Source organism: Oncorhynchus clarkii, chromosome 5, assembly GCF_045791955.1.
Source record: "Oncorhynchus clarkii lewisi isolate Uvic-CL-2024 chromosome 5, UVic_Ocla_1.0, whole genome shotgun sequence".
NCBI lineage: Eukaryota > Metazoa > Chordata > Actinopteri > Salmoniformes > Salmonidae > Oncorhynchus > Oncorhynchus clarkii.
The window spans coordinates 37,833,786-37,860,515 of record NC_092151.1 but is presented as its reverse complement, the minus strand read 5'-3'; the positions used below and the strand labels follow the sequence as shown (position 1 = coordinate 37,860,515).

Genomic DNA, 26,730 nt, shown 5'->3' with positions numbered 1-26,730 from the left:
TTCAATTTCAGTCAAGGCGAGGGTTTAGTGTTTTTTTTAAATCTAGTCCAAGGGAGGGTCATGTAATTTGTAATGGATTAAATTTCAATATTTCTCAGTGTTTTAGAATAAGTTGCTTATTAGGCTATACACTCAGAGGCCAGTTCATAGGTACACTACCCCGTTTACAAAAATGGTTTGCGCCAACAGACAGTGGGTCACGTGGCCATTTGAACGTTAGAATGGGCAAAACAAGTGACCTAAGTGACTTTGAGCGTAGTATGATCAGTGGTTACCATTATCTCAGAAACGGCTGTCCTCCTGGACTTTACACGTATATCAATGTCTAGTGTCCTGAGAATGGTGCCACAAACAAAACACATCCAGTCAGCAGCAGTCCTGTGGGTGAAAACAGCTCGTTGATGAGAGAGGTCAAAGGAGAATGGCAAGAATCGTGCAAGCTAACAGGCAGGCCACAAACAGGCAAATAACGACGCAGTACAATAGTGGTGTGCAGAACGGCATCTTGGAACGCACATGTCGTTCCTTAACATGGATGGTTGATTGCAGCAGACGACCACACCGGGTTCCACTCCTATCAGCTAAAAACAAGAAGAAGTGGCTCCAGTGGGAACAGAATCACCAACACTGGACAATGGAGGAGTGGAAAAACATCCCCTGGTCTGACGAATCCCAGTCCCTGTTGCGTCATGCAGATGGCAGAGTCAGGATTTGGTGTAAGCAGCGTGAGTCCATGGACCCATCCTGCCTGGTGTCACCTGTACAGTCTGGTGGCGTAATGGTGTGGGGAATCTTTTTCTGGCACACGTTAGGTCCGTTGATACCAATTGAGCAATGTTTACACACCCCAGAGAATTCAGGCTGTTCTGGAGGCAAAGGGGGGTCCGAACTGGTACTAGATGGGTGTACCTAATAAACTGGCCACTGAGTGTATATCGATATTTGCCCGATGCCGCACCTCATCCCTGATTCTCCGCTGAGCACAATATCAATTGCGCCTATAGGCTATTTAGTGTGGTCTCAATCAAACAATCCATATCCTATAGGCTTTAGGCTATGAAGTGCATGCTCAGAGAAGCACATGGCAGAGTTGTATTTCTAAGATAGCTGATGGGAGGGTGTAAATAAAACTAGGCTGCATTACACACTGCAAATTATATTCCAACCCTGATCCCCGGCCTGCTCTGCTCTTGCTGATCAAAAAAAAATGTGTGTGCTGCCTAACCAATGGCTAAGCTGTGTAGGTCTACAGTGGCTGTTCAGGAGGAGAGTCAAAGGCCTATTCTGGAAATCATTTTTGATTAGGCCTAATCTTGCACGTGGACTAGAGTATAGCCTCTGTTCAGTTTGAGAAGGAGAGCACAAAGATGAGGACCGGAGGTCAACTTTGATAGCTTGCTACTATACTACTATAATTGATTTTATTTTTATTTTTAAACAGTACAGTGCATTCAGAAAAAGCGTATAGACCCGTTGACTTTTTCACATTTTGTTCCGTTACAGCCTTATTCTAATGGATGAAATTGTTTTTCCCCCCCCTCATCAATCTACACACAAGACCCCATAATGATAAAGCAAGACCCCATAATGATAAAGTAATACCCCACAATGATAAAGCAATACCCCACAATGATAAAGCAATACCCCATAATGATAAAGCAATACCCCACAATGATAAAGCAATACCCCATAATGATAAAGTAATACCCCACAATGATAAAGCAATACCCCACAATGATAAAGCAATACCCCATAATGATAAAGCAATACCCCATAATGATAAAGCAATACCCCACAATGATAAAGCAATACCCCATAATGATAAAGCAATACCCCATAATGATAAAGCAATACCCCATAATGATAAAGTAATAACCCACAATGATAAAGCAATAACCCATAATGATAAAGCAATACCCCATAATGATAAAGCAATAACCCATAATGATAAAGCAATACCCCATAATGATAAAGCAATACCCCATAATGATAAAGCAATACCCCACAATGATAAAGCAATACCCCATAATGATAAAGCAATAACCCATAATGATAAAGCAATACCCCATAATGATAAAGCAATACCCCATAATGATAAAGCAATAACCCATAATGATAAAGCAATACCCCATAATGATAAAGCAATAACCCATAATGATAAAGCAATACCCCATAATGATAAAGCAATACCCCATAATAATAAAGCAATACCCCATAATGATAAAGCAATACCCCATAATGATAAAGCAATACCCCACAATGATAAAGCAATACCCCATAATGATAAAGCAATACCCCATAATGATAAAGTAATAACCCATAATGATAAAGCAATACCCCATAATTATAAAGCAATACCCCATAATGATAAAGCAAGACCCCATAATGATAAAGCAATACCCCATAATGATAAAGCAATACCCCATAATGATAAAGCAAAACCCCATAATGATAAAGCAATACCCCATAATGATAAAGTAATACCCCATAATGATAAAGCAATACCCCATAATGATAAAGCAATACCCCACAATGATAAAGCAATACCCCATAATGATAAAGCAAAACCCCATAATGATAAAGCAATACCCCATAATGATAAAGTAATAACCCACAATGATAAAGCAATACCCCACAATGATAAAGCAATACCCCATAATGATAAAGCAAGACCCCATAATGATAAAGCAATACCCCATAATAATAAAGTAATACCCCATAATGATAAAGCAATAACCCATAATGATAAAGCAATACCCCATAATGATAAAGCAATACCCCACAATGATAAAGCAATACCCCATAATGATAAAGCAATACCCCATAATGATAAAGCAATAACCCATAATGATAAAGCAATACCCCATAATGATAAAGCAATACCCCATAATGATAAAGCAATACCCCACAATGATAAAGCAAAAACCGGGTTTTTAGAAATGTCAAGTTGTAGGAACATCAAGGATGATCAATGGAAACAGGATGCGCCTGAGCTCAATTTTGAGTCTCTTATACTTATGTAAATAAGGTATTTCATTTTTTTAAATTAATAAATTAGCAAACATTTGTGAAACCTGTTTTCACTTTGCATTATGGGGAATTGTTTGTAGATTGATGAGTAAACAAAAATATTTTATTAATTTTAGAATAACGTAACAAAATATGGAAAAAGTATGCATCTTGCCCATGATGTAGTCCTATTTATCAGAGTAATTGACTTAATAAGCCAGATCCGAGTAACACATTGTGGTGCTGAAACTTGATACAGCAGCCCCGGAACAATCAATCAGAAATGGACAGCTCATGGTGCTGAAAGTAGGCAAATTCCAGTAGCCATAATTCATTTCAACAATCTTCATTTTAATTAGACTTCGCTAACAACAAGAGGGCTTTGTGTTGGAGCCTATATCTTTCTATTATGAGGTAGGCCTACCTGTTTGACAGACTATTAGACTATCGTCTGCTATATCCATAGATGTGTCGGTAAGTTCCTCCACCCACCATGCACTCTTTAAATGCCCTACCTCCATATCAGGGCTGTTAAGTTAAAACCAAGACTTGAATTGAGAGGGTATAAGAGGGTATGCCATAGCCCTACCTTTTATTAAAGAAAGTGGAAAAAAGCACAGAAAATAAAACTGATCCGATTGTATGAAATGATCTATAACAGCGCTTTGGTCTGCGATGCTTTATGCTAGAAACAAACTGTAAAATACCCGTGAAAGACGAGACTCCGATGCATATGGGGATGTCATTGTTCTGTTTCCTTGACATTCAGAGGCTGAGCTACAACCTTCTATAGCCGAGGGGACAAAAAATGACTTTGCTTGGGAAGTAATCTAATTCTGTCACTATCAATTGGTTAAGCTATTTACTTTCTGTACAATAGAAGATGTTTAAAACACAGACAGCTCTTAGGGAAACACCATGATTGCCATGTCTAGCCCAATGACCTCTCAAAGTCCGCCCACGAGGCCTGAAACCTGCCCAACATGTACCCCCCCCCCCCCCAAAAAAAAGGTTTTATACAACGTTATCGAGCGAATTAAGAAGGAATGTTGATGTCATTTGTAACAAAAGTAGGCAAAGAAGCAAAGATCGCTTCAAAATAATAATTATTGTGAGTTTAAGAATATGTCTTTAGAGAAAATATATTTTGCCCTTATTAAACTCGCCAGATCATTTTCCATCAATGAATGTCAAATTGAACTTGTTTTGACTGCTATAATTAAGCAATAAGGCAGAGGAGGTGTGGTATATGGCCAATATACCACAGCTAAGGGCTGTTCTTACGACACCACAACCCCTTGAGGTGCCTTATTGATATTATAATCTGGTTACCAATGGAATAAGAACAGTAAAACTTTTAAATAGGTCAAACCCGTGGTACACGGTCTGATATACCAAGGCTTTAAACCAATCAGCACCCAGGGCTCAAACCACCCAGTGTATAACTGTCAATACATCCTGTTTGTGCATGTACATAACTATAGATCAATCCGACAGGAGAGTTTGAGTGTTGAAAGTTGGACAGAGGATCTCGAAAGCTCTGTGCAAGAAACACTTGGAGGAACCTCCAAAAATGAATGTTTGGCTATTTTCTGGCAATTGTGCTGTTATTATGTGTCAGATGTCAAGACTTCAAACCGTTATAAATCGCCAATTTGCGAGATTGACTTGTTATTTCAATAGCCATAGGCTACGGACTAAAATCTGGCTTTATAATTGTAATTCACTTTGCCATGGTTTGCTGAGCTAGATGCCGGTAGCCTATAGCCTCTGATAGGCCAACATCTAACTTCCGTGAAAAGTCCACAATGAAACTGACATTAAACGTGGAGAACGATACATACGCGATAGAGCTGTGACCATGATCACAATTGATAACTTCCAAATGAATGAACTAAACATGGGCCATTAATAATTGCATAATAACACAAGGCTACAACAACAACAAACTGAAGTTATAGGCTGTTTATCCATTTGCCAACTCCAGGTAGCCTACACAAGTGGCACAAATCGATTTGCAATATCGTCATTTCAACATATGTATTGTATCAAATAGTAGGCTACAGAAATGTAGAAATGTCATGGAGGTCGCGGTGCAATTTAGAAGCAGCCCAAAAATCCACCACCCTGCGACCAATACAATACATCAGATTCCTAATGATGTCACAGATTTGTTTGCAATGAAATAATTCAAACAGACAGATTATGGCGTTGGAGAAATATGATAGGCCTATGTGTTCATCTTATCTCTCCATTCTGTAATTTGTGTGTTATTAAAAAAAGTCTAAATGGCGTAGAATTGCATGACATTTTTTTTCTAATTTTTTCTTTTTTTTTCTTGGATCTATGAGTATGATAATAGATTCATGCAATGATTTTTACTATAACGGGGATCTTTCCACGGTGGTCTGCGAACCCACAACCTTCTAGCCTGCAGCCCTGTGCGCTATCAAAATTCCTGCGTTGCCATGTAATGCTTAGAGGACGAAGAACAGTTTCTAAAACTACATATCTAAGGCTCTGTCCAAGAAGTGAGGGTAAACAGTAGACATGTTCTCTGCTATCCACTTTGTTTTAATTATTGTTTTGGGTACAGGGGAGGGTCATTTTTTCTTCAAGCGTTCAGGGAGGGTTTAGGTCAAATATATTTTGCTGAAGGGAGGGCCATCCATTTTCACTTCAGTGAGGTCTAATTTTCTCCATGTAACCCTTATTATAAATAATGTTCACTCCCTAAGGTTGTTAAAAAGCTGCTTCAGTCCATCTTTGGGTTTGGACCTGAAGAGAACCATGGTCATCCAATAGTCCAGCAGCCCCCACCCAAAACATGATGGAACCATGCCTAAAGGTTCCAACCTCACTAGTGTAGCCCAGAATAACACCACCGCCCAGCGCCCACATTCCCAACCTACAGTGTTAGGCAGCACAGCGCTCCCCTTCTCCACCACCCACACCCCAGCCCTGTACAGGGCGTACAGCCTATGATTGATGACCATATTGATGTAGTGCGCTGCACTTTTCTGATGCTGAGAGAGAGGGAGGGAAAAAGGGAGAGAGAGAGAGAGAGAGAGCGAGAGAGAGAGAGGGAGAGTGAGAGGGAGAGAGAGGGAGAGAGCGAGTGAGAGGAATGAAGAGAGAGAAAGAAAGAAAGAAAGAAAGAGAGAGAGGAAGGAAGAAAGAGAGAGGAAGAAAGAGAGAGAAAGAAAGGAAGAAATTGAGAGAGAGAGAGCTAGAAAGAGAGAGAAAGAGAGAATAAAGAGAGATAGAAGAAAGAGAGAGGGGAAAGAGAGAGAGAATAAAGAGAGAGAGGGAGAAAGGGAGAAGGAAAGAGAGAGGGAGAGGCAGAGGGAGAGGGGGAGAGAGAGAGGGGGGAGAGAGGGAGAGGCAGAGGCAGGGGGGAGAGAGAGGGAGAGGGGGGAGAGAGAGGGAGAGGCATAGGCAGGGGGGAGAGAGAGTTCACTGGTGTATTTAGTTGACATGATTCTTATTTTTTTCGGTTTTTAAAAGTCTGAGCAGCTCAGATGCTGCTCACGGGTGCGGGGAGTGTGTTCGCACGTGCACATATATGTGCGGTAGTGTGTGTGTTCGAGTGTACGTGTGTGTGCATGCATATGTGAGGAGTGTTTTTTTTTCTCCATGCCCTCAGTTGTCCAGGTATGTGTAATGAAATCTCTGGGCTTGTTTTGAAAACCCTGGGAGTTCCACTCATTTTCACATTTTAGGCTTTTCTGGGGACCTCAGGCCCGGCCCACTCTCTTCTCCTCCTCACCCTCAGACCTGGTCCCAGGGAGCTGTCCAGCCCAGCTCATTTACTGCTTCATTTGGGAGTGTGTTTAAAAAGTAAAACAAACACAAGCCTCAAAGACAACAGAACCCCCACCATCCTGTGCACTGTCACACTGAGAGCCCTGTTACTTCAACACCCCCTGGGGAGGGGGGGGGGGGGGGGGGATAAACATCACAGACAGTGCAGACACATCTAAAAGGCAATACTGTGTGAATGTGTGTGTGTGTGTGTTTTATGCCACTCAGGGTTGGCATAAAAACAGGTTGCCCATGGAGCTCTGTTAACTTCATCCTAGCCATCAACCAGTGGCTGAAATGGCTTTGCCAGTGTGCTCCTGAACCCATTACAGGGGTCACGATGTTCAGATCTCCTCCAGAGAGGTGTGGGTTATCAAAGACATGCTCTCTCGTACAGACGACTTTTTGAAATGGTCGGGAAGTCAAAGACACTAAATGTGCGGTGTTCTACGAAAGACTGATAAGCCGCAAACACTTACACTAATGAAAAAACCAATCAATCAGGGAGTACTCTCGTCACGAAACATCCAGCTATCTTGGACATAAATGTAATGTTGCTGGTAAGTGGGGGGGGGAACAAGTTGAGGAGCTTGTCGATGAGTATTCAACCAGGCTTGATATGATTGGCATTCCCCCTCTGCCTGTGGTCATGAAGCTAGACGCTGTCAGAGATGTGGCGCTCGCAATGATTCAACATCTGTTTGCCAATGTGCATATCCCACAGAGGTTTATGAGGAGGTTTAACAAAAAAAAAAAATCAAGTAGTGAGAAAGTGGCTATGCTTAAACACACACACACCACACGTGACTTTATCTTCCTGAGCTGAACAGAGGGGGGTTTCGGTGTCCCGAATGTTGACTGGATATACAGCTCTACCAGACCGACTGACCCGCTGAACATGCTCAACAGTGATGGTCTGACAGTTAGAGCTAGCCAGAGCCTCCCTCGTTCTGGACTTACTGTGGGAGGAAGTAGAGATCTCCACCTGTCCACCTGGACCCGAATACCAAAGACCCAATTCGGGTCCAGAGCAGGTCTAGTTCCAGAATTCTAAATCATGTCACGGGTCTGGGTCGGATCTGATATGATTGTCACAGGTCTCGGGTATGTGTCGTTTTAACTGACTTGATGATGACGGACTTAAACGTTAAGAGGAGAAGGACATGGCTACAACGACCAAGAGCCAACAGGTGGGCTACTTCCTATTCCGAATGGAGCTGTTGTTATCTGTAACTGTCGGAGGAGAAAGCGCATGCAGCCTCAATTGGCCTCGATTCTGGAAGTGGGCTGCTAATTCAAATGATACATGGAGCCCTTTCTGACAAGCTCCTCAAGTACCTTTTCTTTTTGCATACCGCTTGGACACTCTGGGATACAGATACAAGTTGGCGATATTGATATTTACCAGTCTGGGCCACGTACATGGGCTTATGGTCACTTTCGGAGTCAAAATGAAAGCCGAGATCTGCCGCTCAGATTTCTTTTTAAAAACATGACCTAAAAGCGTAAGCTTTTGCAACATAAATCAATGAAAAACAGTACTGTAGCAATGAGGTCTGTGGAGTAGGCTATAGGCCTGCATATTGGTTATGCTTGAATTGCCCTGCCAATGTTGCTATTCCCAGACAATTTTGAAATATATACCGTTGAAGTCAGAAGTTTACATATATTTAGGTTGGAGTCATTAAAACTTGATTTTCAACCACTTCACAAATGTCTTGCTAACAAACTATAGTTTTGGCAAGTCGTTTAGGACATTTACTTGGCGCATGACAAGAGCAATTTCTCCAGAAACTGTTTACAGACAGATTATTTCATTATTAATTCACTGTATCACAATTCCAGTGGGTCAGAAGTTTACATACAGCGTGGTCACACAGTTGTTCCGGACAGCGAATAGAAGTAATTTAGCTCGTCTGGTAGGCTCGTGTCACTGGGCAGCTCGCGGCTGAGCTTCCCTTTGTAGTAGGTAATAGTTTGCAAGCGCTGCCACATCCGATGAGTGTCGGAGCTGGTGTAGTAGGATTCAATCTTAGACCTGTATTGACACTGTCCGTTTGATGGTTTGTCGTTGTGCGTAGCAGGATTTCTTATAAGCGTCCGGGTTAGATGTTGGTGTTGGCTGTAATCTATGGCTTCTGGATGGGGTATGTACATACAGTCACTGTGGGGACGACGTCATCGATACACTTATTGATGAAGCTGATCACTGATGTGGTGTACTCCTCAATGCCATATTTCAGTCTGCACTAGCAAAACAGTCCTGTAGCTTAGCATCTGTGTCATCTGACCACTTCCGTATTGAGCGAGTGACTGGTACTTCCTACTTTGGTTTTTGCTTGTAAGCAGGAATTAGGAGGATATAATTATGGTCAGATTTGTAAAATGGAGGGCAAGGGAGAGCTTTGCAAGCGTCTCTGTGTGTGGAGTAAAGGTGGTCTAGAGTTTTTTTCATCCTCCTCTGGTTGGTGCTGGTAGAGGCTGGTAGAAGTTAGGTAAAACGGATTTAAGTTTCCCTGCATTAAAGTTCGGGCCACTAGGAGCGCCGCCTCTGGGTGAGCGTTTTCTTGTTTGCTTATGGCGGAATACAGCTCATTGAGTGCTGTCTGAGTGCCAGCATCGGCTTGTGGTAGTAAATAGACAGCTACAAAAAATATCAGAACAGCGTTGCTGTATTCTTTGAGTCTCTAGTCATGGTCTTCAAAGTTTAGAATTCTCACCACCAACTTTGCATTCAAGGTTTCTTTTTACAGTCTATGGCTCGAGGAAGCTGTGCAATCTGATTGGCCAGAGGTAGGCCTATAGGTGCCCTTGATTTGCTCTCTGGGCCTGCTGGGTAGGCAAAGTTCTACCTTCAGACACATGAAATGGTTAAAAATGGGAACACTCTGCCTTCCCGGCGCTAGGGCTGCTGAATCAATTGCACCTGTCGTCAACAGCACGAAACAAATTTTAAAAAGTACTAACGCAAGGTTTATCGTTGGGTTTTTTACAGAAGTATTTGGTGATCGACTAGGAATGCCTTGGAGATCGACCCGTTGAGACCACTGGTCTAGGTCGTGCTCTGTTTAAGGCATTATGGGCAGCCTAGCTGTGTGGAGGAGGTGGTTTTTGTGTCCTTACATGTCCATGCATCAACAACCTTTACATTGTTTGAATCCTTTATGATGTAATGTGATTTGTGGATTCAAATGAAGTATTTAAAGTGTGTGTGTGTGTGTGTGTGTGTGTGTGTGTGTGTGTGAGCGCATGGTCTTTCATGTGTCCAGCTCAAATGAGAATGAGGAAACCAATAAAGCCACAAAATATTGGCCCTGTGAAACAAAAGCAGCTTATCCTCCAATTTCCTGCCAGCGAGACTCCCTAGGCCCAGCACTGAGGCGCTCATTAATTGAAGTTGATCTTTAAGGAAAGTACAAGAGTACTACTGTACTCTACTGCAGTAGCACAGCTCTGCAGCCGGAGCCACAGAACACAGGTGGAGGGAGAGGGGAGAGCAGTGGAGTACAGCAGCTGTTCACACACTCCCCCTTCCTCACAGCCCAGCCTCCTTGGTTTATAGAAACGCAGCAAAAATTTACATTCCCAGATTAGTGTTTTACGTTCTCTGAACAGATACGGTATTGGTGCTGGACTGTTCTGTTCAGCTGTTGTGAGTAGACTAGGGTGGCTGCTGTGATGGTAATGCTGTAAAGATAACACTGCGTGGTAAGGGTGTAATGATAACACCATTACATTACACTGCGTGGTAATGGTGTAATGATAACACTGTGTGGTAATGGTATAATGATAACACTGCATGGTAATGGTGTAATGCTAACACTGCGTGGTAATGGTGTAATGCTAACACTGCGTGGTAATGGTGTAATGATAACACTGCATGGTAATGGTGTAATGATAACACTGCGTGGTAATTATGTAATGATAACACTGCGTGGTAATGGTGTAATGATAACACTGTGTGGTAATGGTGTAATGATAACACTGCGTGGTAATTATGTAATGATAACACTGCGTGGTAATGGTGTAATGATAACACTGCGTGGTAATGGTGTAATGATAGTACTTGAACAGGTAACCATAACAGAGACATGACTATTCCATAAAAATAGATAAAACAGCTTTCCTAAGAGATCAAGATCACAACTTACTTATAATGAACAAAAATATAAACACAAAATACAACAATTATTAATTTACTAAGTTACAGTTGAGGAAAAAAAATCTGTCAATTGCAATAAATGAATTAGGCCCTAATCTATGGATTTCACATTACTGGGAAGGGGCACAGCCATGGGTGGGCCTGGGAGGGCATAAGCCCACCCACTTGGAAGCCAGGCCCACCCACTGGGGAGTCCCCGGCAATCAGAATGAGTTTTCCCACACAAAAGGGCTTTACTACAGACAGAAATACTACTCAGTTTCATCAGCTGTCTGGGTGGCTGGTCTCAGACGATTCCGTAGGAGACCAAATGTGGAGTTCCTGGGCTGGCGTGATTACATATGTTCTATGGTTGTGAGGCCGGGCGGACGTACTGCCAAATTCTCTAAAACGACATTGGAGGAGGCTTATGGTAGAGAAATTAACATTAAATTATCTGGCAACCGCTCTGGTGGACATTCCTGCAGTCAGCATGCCAATTGCATGCTCCCTCAAAACTTGAGACATCTGTGGCATTGTGTTGTGTGACAAACCAGCACATTTTAGAGTGGCCTTTGAATGTCCCCAGCACAAGATGCACCTGTGTAAAGATCATGCTATTTAATCAGCTTCTTGATATGCCACACCTGTCAGGCGGATGGATTATCTTATTATTAACGTGTGCACAAAAGTTGAAAATTGGGCAAACCCTTTACATGTTGAGTTGATATTTTTGTTCAGTGTAGTTACTTAGAGCCATCTGTAGACATACATGGTATTATATGTAGCCATGTCTGAGTAATAAACAGCTGTATCTAGGCCTGGTACACCTGTAATAACAGTCCAGTCTGTTGCAGAATAGCTGCTACTCTCCATATGTAACCTGATACCTTCTATACTCTACCTAGGCACTCAAGACTCATCAGAGAGGCCAGACTCATTCCAGCAGTCAGAGAGAGAGAGAGAGAGAGAGAGAGAGAGAGAGAGAGGGGGGGGGGGGGGGGGGGGGCGAGAGAAATAGAAAGGCACACTGTTACAGCTGGACAGAGGATTAGTAGAAACATGGTAGAATATGAGAAGGGGTGAATGAGACACGAAAGAAAGAGAGAAACGGAGAAGCATTGCTCTTTCGTTGATCCGTTCAGGCTGATCTCTGTTCCAGGAATATGATTAGGGATTATTCTGTTATTTTTATAAATGTCTGTGAAGCTTTATACCCTCCCCTCCCCTTCAGTCTTGGCAAACACCACAGAGAGAGAGAGAGAGAGAGAGAGAGAGAGAGAGAGAGAGAGAGAGAGAGAGAGAGAGAGAGAGATAGATAATTATAGAGAGAGTCAAGAATGAGAGAGACTGAAAATAGAAATGTAGGAGAGAGCCTCCACGGTCAATGAGCCTCAAAAAGACAAGGAGCTCCAGAGAAATAGCCATGTCACCTTGAGCCGGTCTGTTGAGGCAAGCTTCCCCACCAACACTGTCACTCTCTGGGGACGACAGCTAGCCGGCCACATGACCCTAGTCTATCGTCAACACAAACTAGTGTGACTTTTAAAAGCTTTTTAAAATGATCTGTCCTCATATGAAAGTTATAGGCAGAGCGTCTGGCACACAGACAGGACCCACAGCTGCACAGAGACAAACTACAGGTGAATTAGTCAGATGCTGAAATTGGTCTAACGTTTGATACTCCAGAAAAATGATATTAGGAGAGTGTCCTGGGTTTGACAGCGAGTGAGGATGATATGGGGACGTTGACGGCACGAGGCCGACACGGCAAGAGGCCGACGTCATCTATTTTGGCTGGCTCTCTAATCCAGAGATGTGAGCTAAAACCGGCCAGGCATTCTACCACAGTGCTGCTTGTGCAACCTGTGTGTGTTGGTTTGTTGGTGTGCGTTTGTGTCACTCCACTATTTATACTGAAATTGGCTGATCGAAAGGGAAGCTACCTGGCTGCACATTGTCCATCCCCGTTCCAGATATAGTGCGGTGCTAGCTGTGAGCCATTGTTGAGAGTCCAGAGTGAAGTGGAATGTGGCACTGCACGCCACCAGAACACCTGACTGCACACACACTCCACTTGTCACACCCTCACAACTCAACAAAACACACCACAGAAGATCTAATCTATATATGCATCCATACAGTCAGTCAATCTCTATCAAGTGTCTGTTACACATTGTTTTTAGGGTATTTTACCATTTCTAAACATCCGTTAGCTTCATCGGTCTATGTCTGTTTCATTCTTTATTGTTTTTCACCAGGATGTTATTTAATCTGTAATTAAGAGATTACCCAGAGCAGCCGCGGATAAGAGAGAGGGTGGACCCCAGATAGCATCTATGCAAAGGCGGCCCTGTGCCCTCTCCTCTCTGGGTGGCCTACACAGTAGAGAGGGTAGAGGCCTCGGGCTCGGCATGCAAAGCTTTGATGTCATCATATTTCCATGCAGACAACCGTAGCCAGTCCAGGTACGGCTCAGATCGCCCTCTGCCCTGTACGTATGTAAAAAGCACACGCGAAATCCATTTGAATCTGTCATCAAAAACAGAGGGGTTTGGCAGGCGAATAACGTGAGCGGGAGAGAAATAGATTTAATCTGTTTTCCCCGTCTCTCCCTGCAGTCAGAATGGCACTTGCTGTCAAAAGCAGTTAGCGGACGAACGTGGGGATTCGTTGTAACTACACTCCAAGACATAGCCAGGGAATTTAGAACAAAGTCGCTCAGTCGGTATTGGTTCTTCAACGGAGATTCAACATAATATGTGATGGATGTGTTTTCAGAGTGGCGAAATCAACTGGAACTAAAAACCCTCACAGTACACCATTTGAAGAAATGTGGGGCATTTAAATCTCTTGGTGTGTTTATGTGTGTGGTTATGGGGTTGGGAGGGTTTGGGGTGTTCTAAATCAGAGTCAGGTCTTAAAACAGGATGCAAAGCTTAAGGAACGTTTCCAAAGCCGCATGCCAGTGCAGTTACAATTCAATTATAGTACAGTATTAGTTTCAACTTTCAACGTTTGTCACATGCACAGAGTACAGCAGGTGTAAACAGTACAGTGAAATGCTGACTTGTGAGCTCTTTCCCAACAATGCAGTATTCAAGGAAATAATATAAAGTAGGAAAAACGAACGAAACACGCAGGAAAAAGAGACACGAGACTGCAAGCTATACACAGGCTCAGTCCCAGTACAAAGCCGAGTCAGTAGGGCCGAGTCAGTAGGGCCAAGTCAGTAGGGCCAAGTCAGTAGGGCCGAGTCAGTAGGGCCGAGTCAGTAGGGCCGAGTCAGTAGAGCCGAGTCAGTAGAGCCGAGTCAGTAGGGCCGAGTCAGTAGGGCCAAGTCAGTAGGGCCGAGTCAGTAGGGCCGAGTCAGTAGAGCCGAGTCAGTAGGGCCGAGTCAGTAGAGCCGAGTCAGTAGAGCCGAGTCAGTAGACACGGGTCAGTAGGGCCGGGTCAGTAGGGCCGAGTCATTAGGGCCGAGTCAGTAGAGCCGAGTCAGTAGGGCCGAGTCAGTAGGGCCGAGTCAGTAGGGCCGAGTCAGTAGAGCCGAGTCAGTAGGGCCGAGTCAGTAGGGCCGAGTCAGTAGGGCCGAGTCAGTAGGGCCGAGTCAGTAGGGCCGAGTCATTAGAGCCGAGTCAGTAGAGCCGAGTCAGTAGACCACTAAACCAACAGAAATGAGCAGGGCTACCTGTTAGGTCTCCAATTGCACTTTAAAACAGGTGTAATCATAAGTTAAAAGGTTAAATAAAGAAATTATACAAATTCGGTCTGTCTGTTTCAGCAGTTCTACCATGAGCTGCTTTAATTACCCACTGAGTTACAGCATATCAACACACACCAACATCCTGGTTGCTACATGTCTGCCTGAGCTTGGTGTGTGTGTGTGTGTGTGTGTGTGTGTGTGTGTGTGTGTGTGTGTGTGTGTGTGTGTGTGTGTGTGTGTGTGTGTGTGTGTGTGTGTGTGTGTGTGTGTGTGTGTGTGTGTGTGTGCGTGCATGTACAATACAGTAATGTTTTCCATATAGAGGATGCGCACTCAATTCAATTCAATCAATGTCAATGTGACTTCTCTCAGTTTCCTTCTCCCTCCGACACAGCTGTCTCTTATTTGCCAGGATCCAGCCGTAGAGAGAGAGAGAGACCCAGTGGGAACTTTTAACACATAGATTCTTGACATTCTTTAACAGGTTTGAGTTACTCTCCGTCCAAACCAGCGCTCCACTACTACAATCCTCTCCTATTTCCGGACACGAGGTCAGTGTGAGAGTCTGCATTCCACAACCTCTCACCAACACAAGCAGGTATTGTCCTCTGTGGAGGGGACTCTTCACTGGCTTCAGATCAGATCCCACTGTTGGAGCGGTGTCACTGTTGTCATCACATTGTGTTGTTTATGACGGGTCCTGTAGTGGCAAGTCTCACTGCTTAATGGTTAAGGGACGCTAACTGAAGTCCACAGCAGCAACTCTCTGACACAGTGTGGAAATCAAAGAGAGAGAAGGTACTGTATAAGAGGTCACGTCAGAGACACTTCATATTGAACGATCGCACTCAATGACGTGTGGCCTTCACACGGTCTGTTCTATTCACACTCAGTCCCCAATTCAACAGTCCTCAGATCAGCTACGGGGGACAATTCTGGAACAGGCCCTCATGGCCCTTACGTCTCACCTGCCCACAGGTCAGCTGTGACGTGAGGTTCAGTCAGTCCCACGCCTGTAGAGTGTTGCTCAGCTGCTTACCGTCAACCTGTCAGCTCCACGCATCACCTTTTAATCAGTCACCATGGTGACCAGGTTGGGGTAAGCAGGCACAGTGTGCCATCCCACATTCCTCTCTCACTCAGTCGGAGGGATCCATGTCACAGAGCCCCCCCCCCCCTACACACACACACACACACACACACACACACACACACACACACACACACACACACACACACACACACACACACACACAGTAGACCCTGTGGTGATGCCACAATCAGCCTCACACACAGACACCCATGCCCTGTGACTGGCAGGTGGAGCAGGACAATCCATAGAGCATCCATTGGCCTCGGTTACTGTGTCTACACCAGACTGATTCTGCCACGTACACAGAGATTACTATTAGCTGCAGTATGGGTTCTCGTCCATCCTAATCCATGTGCTCAGGAGTTAGTCAATTAGTCACTTCTCTGGAAGGGCACGGCCACCTAGCCACCACTGAGCTCGCTACACACACAATAAGAGACTAGCGTAGGGCAATCAAACACTCAGCGCACAGTAATAAACTATTTTGAAAATTCAAGGATGGAAAACAGACTCACCATCCAACAACGAGGGGTTAAACAACGGTCTGTCATTATGGCCATCCAAAGTCACAGCTGCTGTCTTCTCCTAGAAGAAAAAGGCAAAGTTGGTAAAGAAAGTTTGCATAATCGTACAGTATATTTTCCATGTATACAAAAATGGTGATTGCCAGACTTGATTCAGACTTCATTTCAGCCAGGTTCAAGGCATTACCCCACCAGGGATTTAAACCAATGCCCCTAGTCAACAGTAAACAACTACACCCCCTCTCACTGTCTCTCCCCTCTTCCTTATTCTCCTGTATATCCTCCTCTTTCTCCCCCTAACAACAGGATGTCTGTTTTCTCACATAGGGTTAAAGACCTTCCAGGCAAAGAGGACACTGAAGTAATTCCTGCTCTTCCCCTTCTCCCTTCATCAGAGAGAGACTGAGAGAGACAGAGACAGAGACAGAGAGACCGAGAGAGACAGAGACAGAGAGACCGAGAGAGACAGAGACAGAGAGACAGAGAGAGACAGAGACAGAGAGAGACAGAGACAGAGAGACAGAGAAAGACCGAGAGAGACAGAGACAGAGAGAGACAGAGACAGAGAGACAGAGAGAGACAGAGAGAGACAGAGACAGAGAGAGACAGAGAGACAGAGAGACAGAGAGAGAGACTGAGAGAGACAGAGAGACAGAGAGAGAGAGAGACCGAGAGAGACAGAGACAGAGAGACAGAGAGAGAGAGATCCTCACAGTGATGTTGGGGACTGGGTGGATTATCACTAATTATCAAAGACCAACTAGAACCTAAAGGAAAGGAGATGATTGGTAAAAAGTGGAACAAGACGAGGCCTCCTCCACTTCTTCCTCCCACCCCCTCATTTTTTCCCTTCTTCTTCCTCCTCCTCACCTCACTGGAGACCATGTGTTTCCCCCTCAGGAATATAACAGTCTTATTGATATCACAATGGTCTAGACTGAACTCTTATCAAAGAGCCAATCTTTATATATATCCAGATATGAAAGATGTCTCCCTTCCAGGAATCTCAGAGGGACTAAGAATAGATACATCAGAGTTTTAAAAAATGGGTAGGCCTAAAAAAGTGATTGTTCTATTGTTCTAAAGCTGAGAGTTCACTCATAGGAGATGGTGAGTCCTTTACGTCCTTGTCCCAATGAGGAAACCCAGAACTCTGTTAATATGAAGACAGCAAAATCTATCCCCTTCATCTCCTCTTCCCCGACGTCCTGTCTCCTAGGCCTCCTGAGGGAGGAGAATGTCTGGTGCAGACACAAGCAGAGACCTGCATCTCTGGGTCTGTGAACTGATGTGAGCATTGTTTTCCAGGGGAAAAGGAACATGTTTTTTTTTCCTTCAGAGTGTCTGGGTGTGCATGGGGACTACAGAGTGTCAGTGAGTGGGAGGAACGCCAGCTGCAGTATTGGCAGAAGGAAAGCAAAGGGATTGGGTAATGGGTGGAAAAGCCATACCTTTGTAAAACCTTGGTACCAGATGGTCTTGAGCTCTGAAGTGTGTGTGTGCAAAAACGCATGCTCGTGGGTGCGCACACGCGAGAGAGCTACACTACATGACCAAAAGTATGTGGACACCTGCTCGTCAAACATCTCATTCCAAAATCATGGGCATTAATATGGAGTTGGTCCCCACTTTGCTGCTATAACATCCTCCACTTTTCTGGTAAGGCATTCCACTAGATGCTGGAACATTGCTGCGGGGACTTGCTTCCACTCAGGCACAAGAGCACTAGTGAGGTCGGGCACTGATGTTGGGCGATTAGGCCTGGCTCGCAGTCGGCGTTCCAATTCATCCCAAAGGTGTTCGATGGGGATGAGGTCAGGGCTCTGTGCAGGCCAGTCAAGTTCTTCCACACAGATCTTGACAAACCATTTGTGTGTGGACCTGCTCCAGAGTCCAATGGCGGCGAGCTTTACACCACTCCAGCCGACGCTTGGCATTGCACATGGTGATCTAAGGCTTGTGTGAGGCTGCACGGCCATGGAAACCCATTTCATGAAGCTCCAGACTAACAGTTATTGTGCTGACGTTGCTTCCAGAAGCAGTTTGGAACTCGGTAGTGAGTGTTGCAACCGACGACAAACGATTTTTATGTGCTACGCGCTTCAGCGCTCAGAGGTCTCGTTCTGCGCGCTTGTGTGGCCTACCACGTTGTTAAAGACTTATGCTAAAATTGATTAAATACATGTTTATCCTCATCAATCTACACTCAATACCCCATAACGACAAATCGAAAACAGGTTTTTAGACACAATACTTATGTAAGTATTCAGACCCTTTGCTATGAGACTCGAAATTGAGCTCCGGTGCATCCCTGTCCATTGGTCATCCTTGAGATGTTTCTACAACTTGATTGGAGTCCACCTGTGGTAAATTCAATTGATTGGACATGATTTGGAAAGGCACACACCTGTCTGTATAAGGTCCCACAGTTGACCGTGCATGTCAGAGCAAAAACCAAACCAAGCCGTCAAAGGAATTGTCCGTAGAGATCCGAGACAGGATTGTGTCGAGGCACAGATTTGGGAAGAGTACCAAAAAGTCTGCGGCATTGAAGGTCCTCAAGAACAAAGTGGCCTTCATCATTCTTAACAGGAAGAAGTTTGGAAACACCAAGACTCTTCCTAGAGCTGGCCGCCCGGTTAAACTCAGACTCTCTGTGTTCAAATCCTCCTGACGACTTCTATAAAGTAGAAACTTCAATATGGGATGAACAAAGATATCCCTCAATAACCTGACAGTTATCAAATTCATTCTTCCTGAGATGGCTGGAAGACAGTTCCACACTCTTCAACACTTTCTCAATGTCTTTCTTGCATTCCCTAAGAGGAACCTACACCCCCCCCCCCTCCCCCCCTTCTTTGATTGGCTGAGCTAACTTCCTGTAATTATAATGGAGGAAGCTAGGGTGAGGGGGTCGCAGCTTGCTAAGCTTAGCCCTGCGGACAGACCCAGATTCAGACCCATGACCACCCTGTGTGTGTGTGTGTGTAGGTGTGTGTGTGTGTGTGTGTGTGTCTCTCTCTATATAGAGGAGTCAGTAGGTCTAGGTTTTTGTTTTTAACTCAAAGGTAAAAGGGATAGAAGTAGCCTGCAGAGACCTGGAAATGCTTCATTCAGTAGATGTAGATTTTATCCCACTTGTTAAAGACACACCCTGCAGCCTTCCATAATCACAGGACGATTTGGGTCTTGGACATCTAGTAGGTTCTTCATTGATCACACGGGAGATGACAATCATCCAGTGTGTCCATGTGATGTACTACAGTATCACAGTCGGGCCTGTATCACAGTCGTTTTCACATTGCAGACAAATTCCTTTACACGGCTACCAGGGCTGGAGTCAATTGGAATAGAAGGCAGGCAGTACATTCGGGACGTGAACTTAGATAACAATTCAAAATGAGAAAAAACGACATCTATTTTCATTTCAATTACTTCTCAATAAACTGAGGAGTATAAGCTATTTATTTCAAAATTGTTTAAATAGTTTAATTTGAAATAAAAATCAATTGACTGCCTCCAATTTGAATTGACCCCAGCCCTGAAGGCTACCATACAAGATCTCCCAAGACCACCACGGTGGCGTGGGTAAGTTACACTGTGACACACACCCAGGCGCCTGAAACACACATAGAGCCCAACACGGAAACCATCCCAGCCTCAGACTGTGGTAGGCCACAAAAACACAGGCCTGCCAACTGCCCTCCAGCTGCCCAGCCTCCCTCCACATCCCTGTCCTGTAGGCAAATTGTGTGTGTGTGTGTGTGTGTGTGTGTGTGTGTGTGTGTGTGTGTGTGTGTGTGTGTGTGTGTGTGTGTGTGTGTGTGTGTGTGTGTGTGTGTGTGTGTGTGTGTGTGTGTGTGTGTGCGCGCGCGCGTGTGTGTGTGTGTGGTGAGGTGCACGTCCTGGGTGGTAGTGGGATCACTGTGTGGTTCACCCTAGCCCACACACTCTCTCACTCTCAATCTCACTCAGGCCTCCATCAATGATCCTCTGTATTGACTAGGATCTGCATCCCAAATAGCACCCTATATATAGTGCCCTACTTTGAGCAGATCCCTGTGGGCCTTGGTCAAAAGTAGTGCACTACATAGGGAATAAGGTACCTTTTTGGACACAACCTCCGTCTCCAAGGTGAAGACAAATCTGAAATATAAGGCTGTGCATGGATGGCTGCATAGGGTTTCTGGTCTAACATCAGGAGCTGGAGGCCAGTGATGTAATGAGATCAGATCTGGTCCGGTGGAGTTCTATGAGAGACTGGAGAACAGAGCAAAGCATTGTGGCATGACTTTATGTCTTTAAATGGGGTTTCAGTCCAGTCAAATATTACCCTTGACCCCATGCCACTATACACCATTGGATGGGCCTCTCAAGTCAACAGCCCCATGGCCACAAAACATAACACAGACAGAGACACACATTCATACACACAACCGCTAATCTCATCCACCAGCCGGATCGCTCTCTCGGTCAAACTGTATGGTTTCACAGCGCCTCAGAAGGGGACTTGAATGGAGGCCATTGGCAGGAGTGGACGAAACAACCACTGATTTTAATTAGCTGATCTCTCAGTCCATCACCATCTAGCCACTGATTTGAATTGAAAATGTAGCAAATCCCATCTAATACAGGTTAGCAGGCTCAATCCCTCTCCCGCCTCCATTTTAAGCTGCACCCCTTTCAAGTCCCACTTTAGGACACAGTGTTACCAGGGTTATCATCAGTGGTGTAAGGTACTTCATAAAAATACTTTAAAGTACAACTTAAGTCACTTTTTGGGGCATCTGTAGTGTACTATTTCTATTTTTGACAAGTTTTACACCGTCCTGACACCCAAAAGTACTCGTTACATTTTGAATGGCTAGCAGGACATGAAAATTCATGCACTTATCTAGAGAACATCCTGCTCATCCCTACTGCCTTTGATCTGGAGGACTCACTAAACACAAATGCTTCGTTTGTAAATGATGTCTGAGACTTGGAATGTGCCCCGTAAATACAAAAACAAGAAAATAGTGCAGTCTGGTTTGTTAAATAAGGAATTTGAAATGATTTACACTGTTACTTTTAATACTTAAGTATATACAGTGTTAAGAAAAAGTATGTCAACCCTACCTGGATTTGATCGTCATCTAGGTCACAACAAGACAAACAGTCTGCTTAAACTAATAACACACAAACAATTATACATGGTCTTGTCTTTATTGAACACGCTATGTAAACATTCACAGTGCAGGGTGGGAAAAGAATGTGAAACCTTGAATTTAATATCTGATTGACTCTCCTTTGGCAGCAATAACCTCAACCAGTTGTTGCGGATCAGACCTGCACAACGGTCAGGAGGAATTTTGGACCATTCCTCTTTACAAAACTGTTTCAGTTCAGAAATATTCTTGGGATGTCTGGTATGAACCGCTCTCTTGAGGTCATGCCACAGCATCTCAATCAGGTTGAGGTCAGGACTCTGACTGGGCCACTCCAGAATCTTATTTTCTTCTGTTGATTTATTTTGGGTCGTTGTCCTGTTGCATCACCCAACTTCTGTTGAGATTCAATTGGCGGACAGATTGCCTAACATTCTCCTGCAAAATGTCTTGATAAACTTGGGAATTCATTTTCCCGTCGATGATATCAAGCTGTCTAGGCCCTGAAGCAGCAAAGCAGTTTCAAACCATGATGCTACCTACTAGAGGTCCACCGATTAATCGGAATGGCCGATTCAAAACAATCGGTAATCTGCCTTTTTGGACACCGATTGTGGCCGATTGCATTGCACTCCACGAGGAGACTGTGTGGCAGGCTGACTACCTGTTACGTGAGTGTAAGGTAAGTTGCTAGCTAGCATTAAACTTATCTTATAAAAAACAATCAATCTTAACATAATCACTAGTTAAACTAGTAATGTCATCAACCATGTGTAGTTATCTAGCTTGCCCTGTGTTGCATATAATCGATGCGGTGCCTATTAATTTCTCATCAAATCACAGCCTACTTCGCCAAACGGGTGATGATTTAACGCGCAGTCGCGAAAAAAAAAGCACTGTTGTTGCACCAAATATATACAGAAGTATATATTTTTAAACCTGCTTATTTAGTTAATATTGCCTGCTAACATGAATTTATTTTAACTAGGGAAATTGTGTCACTTCTCCTGCGTTCCGTGCAAGCAGAGTCAGGGTATATGCAGCAGTTTGGGCCGCCTGGCTCGTTGTGAACTATGTGAATACCATTTCTTCCTAACAAAGACGGTAATTAATTTGCCAGAATTGTACATAATTAATACATAGAAGATTGTGCAATGTAACAGGAATATTTAGACTTAGGGATTCCACCTGTTAGATAAAATACGGAACGGTTCCGTATTTCACTGAACGAATAAACGTTTTGTTTTCGAAATGATAGTTTCCGGATTTGACTACATGACCTAAGGCTCGTATTTCTGTGTGTTATGTTATAATTAAGTCTATGATTTGATATAGCAGTCTGACTGAGCGGTGGGAGGCAGCAGCAGGCTCGTAAGCATTCATTCAAACAGCACTTTCGTGCATTTGCCAGCAGATCTTCGCTGTGCTTCAAGCATTGAGCTGTTTATGACTTCAAGCCTATCAACTCCCGAGATTAGGCTGGTGTAACCGATGTGAAATGGCTAGCTAGCTATTAGCGCGGGGTGTGCGCTAATAGCGTTTCAATCGGTGACGTCACTCGCTCTGAGACCTTGCAGTAGGTGTTCCCCTTGCTCTGCAAGGGCTGCGGCTTTTGTGGAGCGATGGGTAACGATGCTTCGAGGGTGGCTGTTGTCGATGTGTCCCTGGTTCGAGCCCAGGTAAGGGCGAGGAGAGGGACGGAAGCTATACTGTTACACTGGCAATACTATAGTGCCTATAAGAACATCCAATAGTCAAAAGGTATATGAAATATAAATGGTATAAAGAGAAATAGTCCTATAATAACTACAACCTAAAACTTCTTACCTGGGAATATTGAAGACTCGTGTTAAAAGGAACCACCAGCTTTCATATGTTCTCATGTTCTGAGCAAGGAACTTAAATGTTAGCTTTTTTACATGACACATATTGCACTTTTACTTTCTTCTCCAACACTTTGTTTTTGCATTATTTAAACATGTTTCATTATTTGAGGCTAAATTGATTTTATTGATGTATTATATTAAGATTAAACAAAAGTGTTCATCCAGTATTATTGTAATTGTAATTTCATTTGTCCACAGAATATTTTGCCAGTAGCGCTGTGGAACATCCAGGTGCACTTCTGCAATCTTCAGACGTGCAGCAATGTTTTTTTTTGGACAGCAGTGGCTTCTTCCATGGTGTCCTCCCATGAACACTATTCTTGTTTAGTGTTTTATGTATCGTAGACTCGTCAACAGAGATGTTAGTATGTTCCAAAGATTTCTGTAAGTCTTGAGCTGACACTAGGATTCTTCTTAACCTCATTGAGCATTCTGCACTGTGCTCTTGCAGTCATCTTTGCAGGATGGCCACTCATAGGGAGAGTAGCAACAGTGCTGAACTTTCTCCATATAGTCAATTCGTCTTACCGTGGACTGATGAACGTCACAGCTTTTAAAGATACTTTTGTAACCCTTTTCAGCTTTATGCAAGTCAACAAATCTTAATCTTAGGTCTTCTGAGACCTCTTTGTTCAAGGCATGGTTCACATCAGGCAATGCTTCTTGTGAATAGCAAACTCACATTTTGTGAGTGTTTCTTATAGGGCAAGGCAGCTCTAACCAACATCTCCAATCTTGTCTCATTGATTGGACTCCAGGTTAGCTGACTCCAATTAGCTTCTGGAGAAGTCATTGGCCTTGGGGGTTCACATACTTTTCCAAACCTACACTGTGAATGTTTAAATGATGTATTCAATATAGACAAGAAAAATACAATAATTTGTGTGTTATTAGTTTAAGCACACTGTGTTTGTCTATTGTTGTGACTTAGACGAAGATCAGATTAAGTTATATGACCAGTTTATGCTGAAATCCAGGTAATTCCAAAGGGTTCACATACTTTTTCTTGCCACTTTACATTAGCAATTACATTTACTTTTGATACTTAAGTATATTTAAAACCAAATACTTTTAGACTTTTACTCAAGTAGTATTTTACTGGGTGACTTTCACTTTTACTGGAGTAATTTTCTATTAAGGTATCTTTACTTTTACTCCAGTATGACGTTTGGATACTTTTTCCATCACTGGTCTATACGTAGTAGCAATTCATACTGAACAAAAATATAAACGCAACATGCAATAATTTCAACGTTTTTACTGAGTTACAGTTCATATAAGGAAATAAGTCAATTGAAATACATTCCTTAGGCCCTAATCTATGAATTTCACATGACTGGGCAGGGTAGCAGCCATGGGTTGGCCATGGAGGGCATATGCCCACCACTTGGGAGCCAGACCCACCCACTGGGGAGGCAGGCTTAGCTAATCAGAATGAGTTTTTCCCCACAAAAGGGCTTTATTACAGACAAAAATACTCCTCAGCCCCTCCCCCCCCAAAACAATCCCACAGGTGAATAAACCGTACGTGGAGGTCCTGGACTGGCGTGGTTATACGTGGTCTGCGGTTGTGAGGCCGTTTGGACGTACTGCCAAATTCTCTAAAACAGCGTTGGAAGCAGCTCATGGTTGACAAATTAACATTAAATTATCTGGCAACAGCTCTAGTGGACATTCCTGCAGACAGCATGCCAATTTCACGCTCCCTCAAAACATGAGACATTTGTAGCATTGTGTGGTGTGACAAAATTGCAAAGTTACCTTTTATTGTCCCAAGCACAAGGAGCACCTGTGTAATGATCATGCTGTTTAATCAGCTAATCGATATGCCACACCTGACAGGTGGATTGATTATATTGGCAAAGGAGAAATGCTGACTTACAGGGATGTAACATATGTGCACACAATTTTAGCAAAATAAGCTTTTTGTGAGTATGGCAAGTGTCTGTGATCTTTTTATTTCAGCTGATGAAACATGGAACTAACACTTTACAACAGTGTAGCTTGGGGACAAGGTTCATACAGACACACATGCCAACCTCCTGTCCTGAACCCAGGTCCACTCGGTCTTAGTCAGTGTGAGTAAACATCTTACTGAACTCAAACTAGTCTCTCCAAAGCTCTGTGGAGTCTGAGCATACTGATACTTTCTCCCCCACAGCTCTAATGAGCACTATCAGTGCTGGCCTCTGCCAGAGGCTGTACTTCAAAATCGCAGAGTTCATTAATTAAGAGACACTTTCAATGAGATAGCTAGCAAGGCGTGTAAGGTCATACTGGGACTGCATATTTGAATAGACAGTAAACAAGACTTCAGAGATTCACCAAAACACCCAATACCTCTCTCGTGCCATGGTAACGTAATTGATATGTGAAAGTAAGCTATCGCAAATGTTTCGAAATATAAGGCTATATGATTGATCCATTTGTAAAACACAGCTGAATACGTCTATCATAGAAGTGGCTACAGTACGTTGCCCGTTGGAGGTGTATTTGAGGCTACATCTCAGTTGATCAAGTGGGATTCTGATTTATGGTGGGGTGATGATTCAACCAATTACTGTTGAGCATCAACACCAGCTCCGGACGAATCAAGAGTCGGTTGATGATTGAGCGAATGCAGCATCCCCTGAACAATCACAGCAGAAAAGCTGCGTATCTCGACCGATTGACATGAATCATAAACTTAACACATCACCACTTTACATTCTTACAGAAACCGTATAGGGTAGCTCGCGACCACGATTGACGAAGCTGAAACTTCGCGCCCCGCTACGATTAAGCGTTTCTAAACAAAAACGTACCTTTTCCTCGCGTAGAACGTAGAATGGCAGGATTCCAATGTGATGGTCTAGTCACTAAACTTCCAAGCATTAATATCTAGCTTTCTAGTTTTTCTACGTTTGTGTTGTGCCCGACTTCTGTCTTTTCCAAGTGAACGGGCTGTCTGTCTCTTCGCTGCGTCTTCGGAGTCCAGTATATGGCTCCCACCTCCGACGTCTTGGAGAAGTACAGTTAGGTCCTGCACTACTCCAAGTGTTCCTTTTCACTTTGTCTACCAATGGAAATATTGCAGATTTGGCAACAACTTTCAAATGTTCCCCTATAAAACATTTTTTGTCATTGTTTATTTGAAAAAAATATATTGTAGTCTGCAGTGTTGCATTTCTCTAGTGAGGCGATTTTGCCAAAACATTGCAAATAAACGATCATTGGAGACAGGACCGACCCCTGTGAGAGGTATTATCTTCCCTGTCTCCATGTAGACGTTGTACTTTTCCCGCCTAGGTGAGTGTGAGGGGACTCAAGCTTGTGCCGGTCTCTATGGCCTCATCTGAGACAGAACAATATTTCGTTATAGTGGTGCATGATGTGTGTCGAAACACTTCATTTAGAGCACCCATCCTGACATAAGGAGAGTTG

General features: G+C 43.7%; 1 protein-coding gene across 1 annotated transcript in view; it reads right to left on the bottom strand.

Moving 5' to 3' along the window:
• LOC139408779 (bone morphogenetic protein receptor type-1B-like) overlaps nucleotides 1-26,347 on the bottom strand; it is a 104,724-nt gene extending 78,377 nt beyond the window's left edge. The window contains exons 1-2 of the mRNA XM_071153095.1: nucleotides 26,112-26,347; nucleotides 16,266-16,335 (exon numbers count right to left, since the gene is read on the bottom strand). The gene's annotated coding sequence lies outside the window, so the exon portion shown is untranslated. The remainder of the gene's footprint in view (nucleotides 1-16,265; nucleotides 16,336-26,111) is intronic.
• Nucleotides 26,348-26,730: the final 383 nt, after the last annotated feature.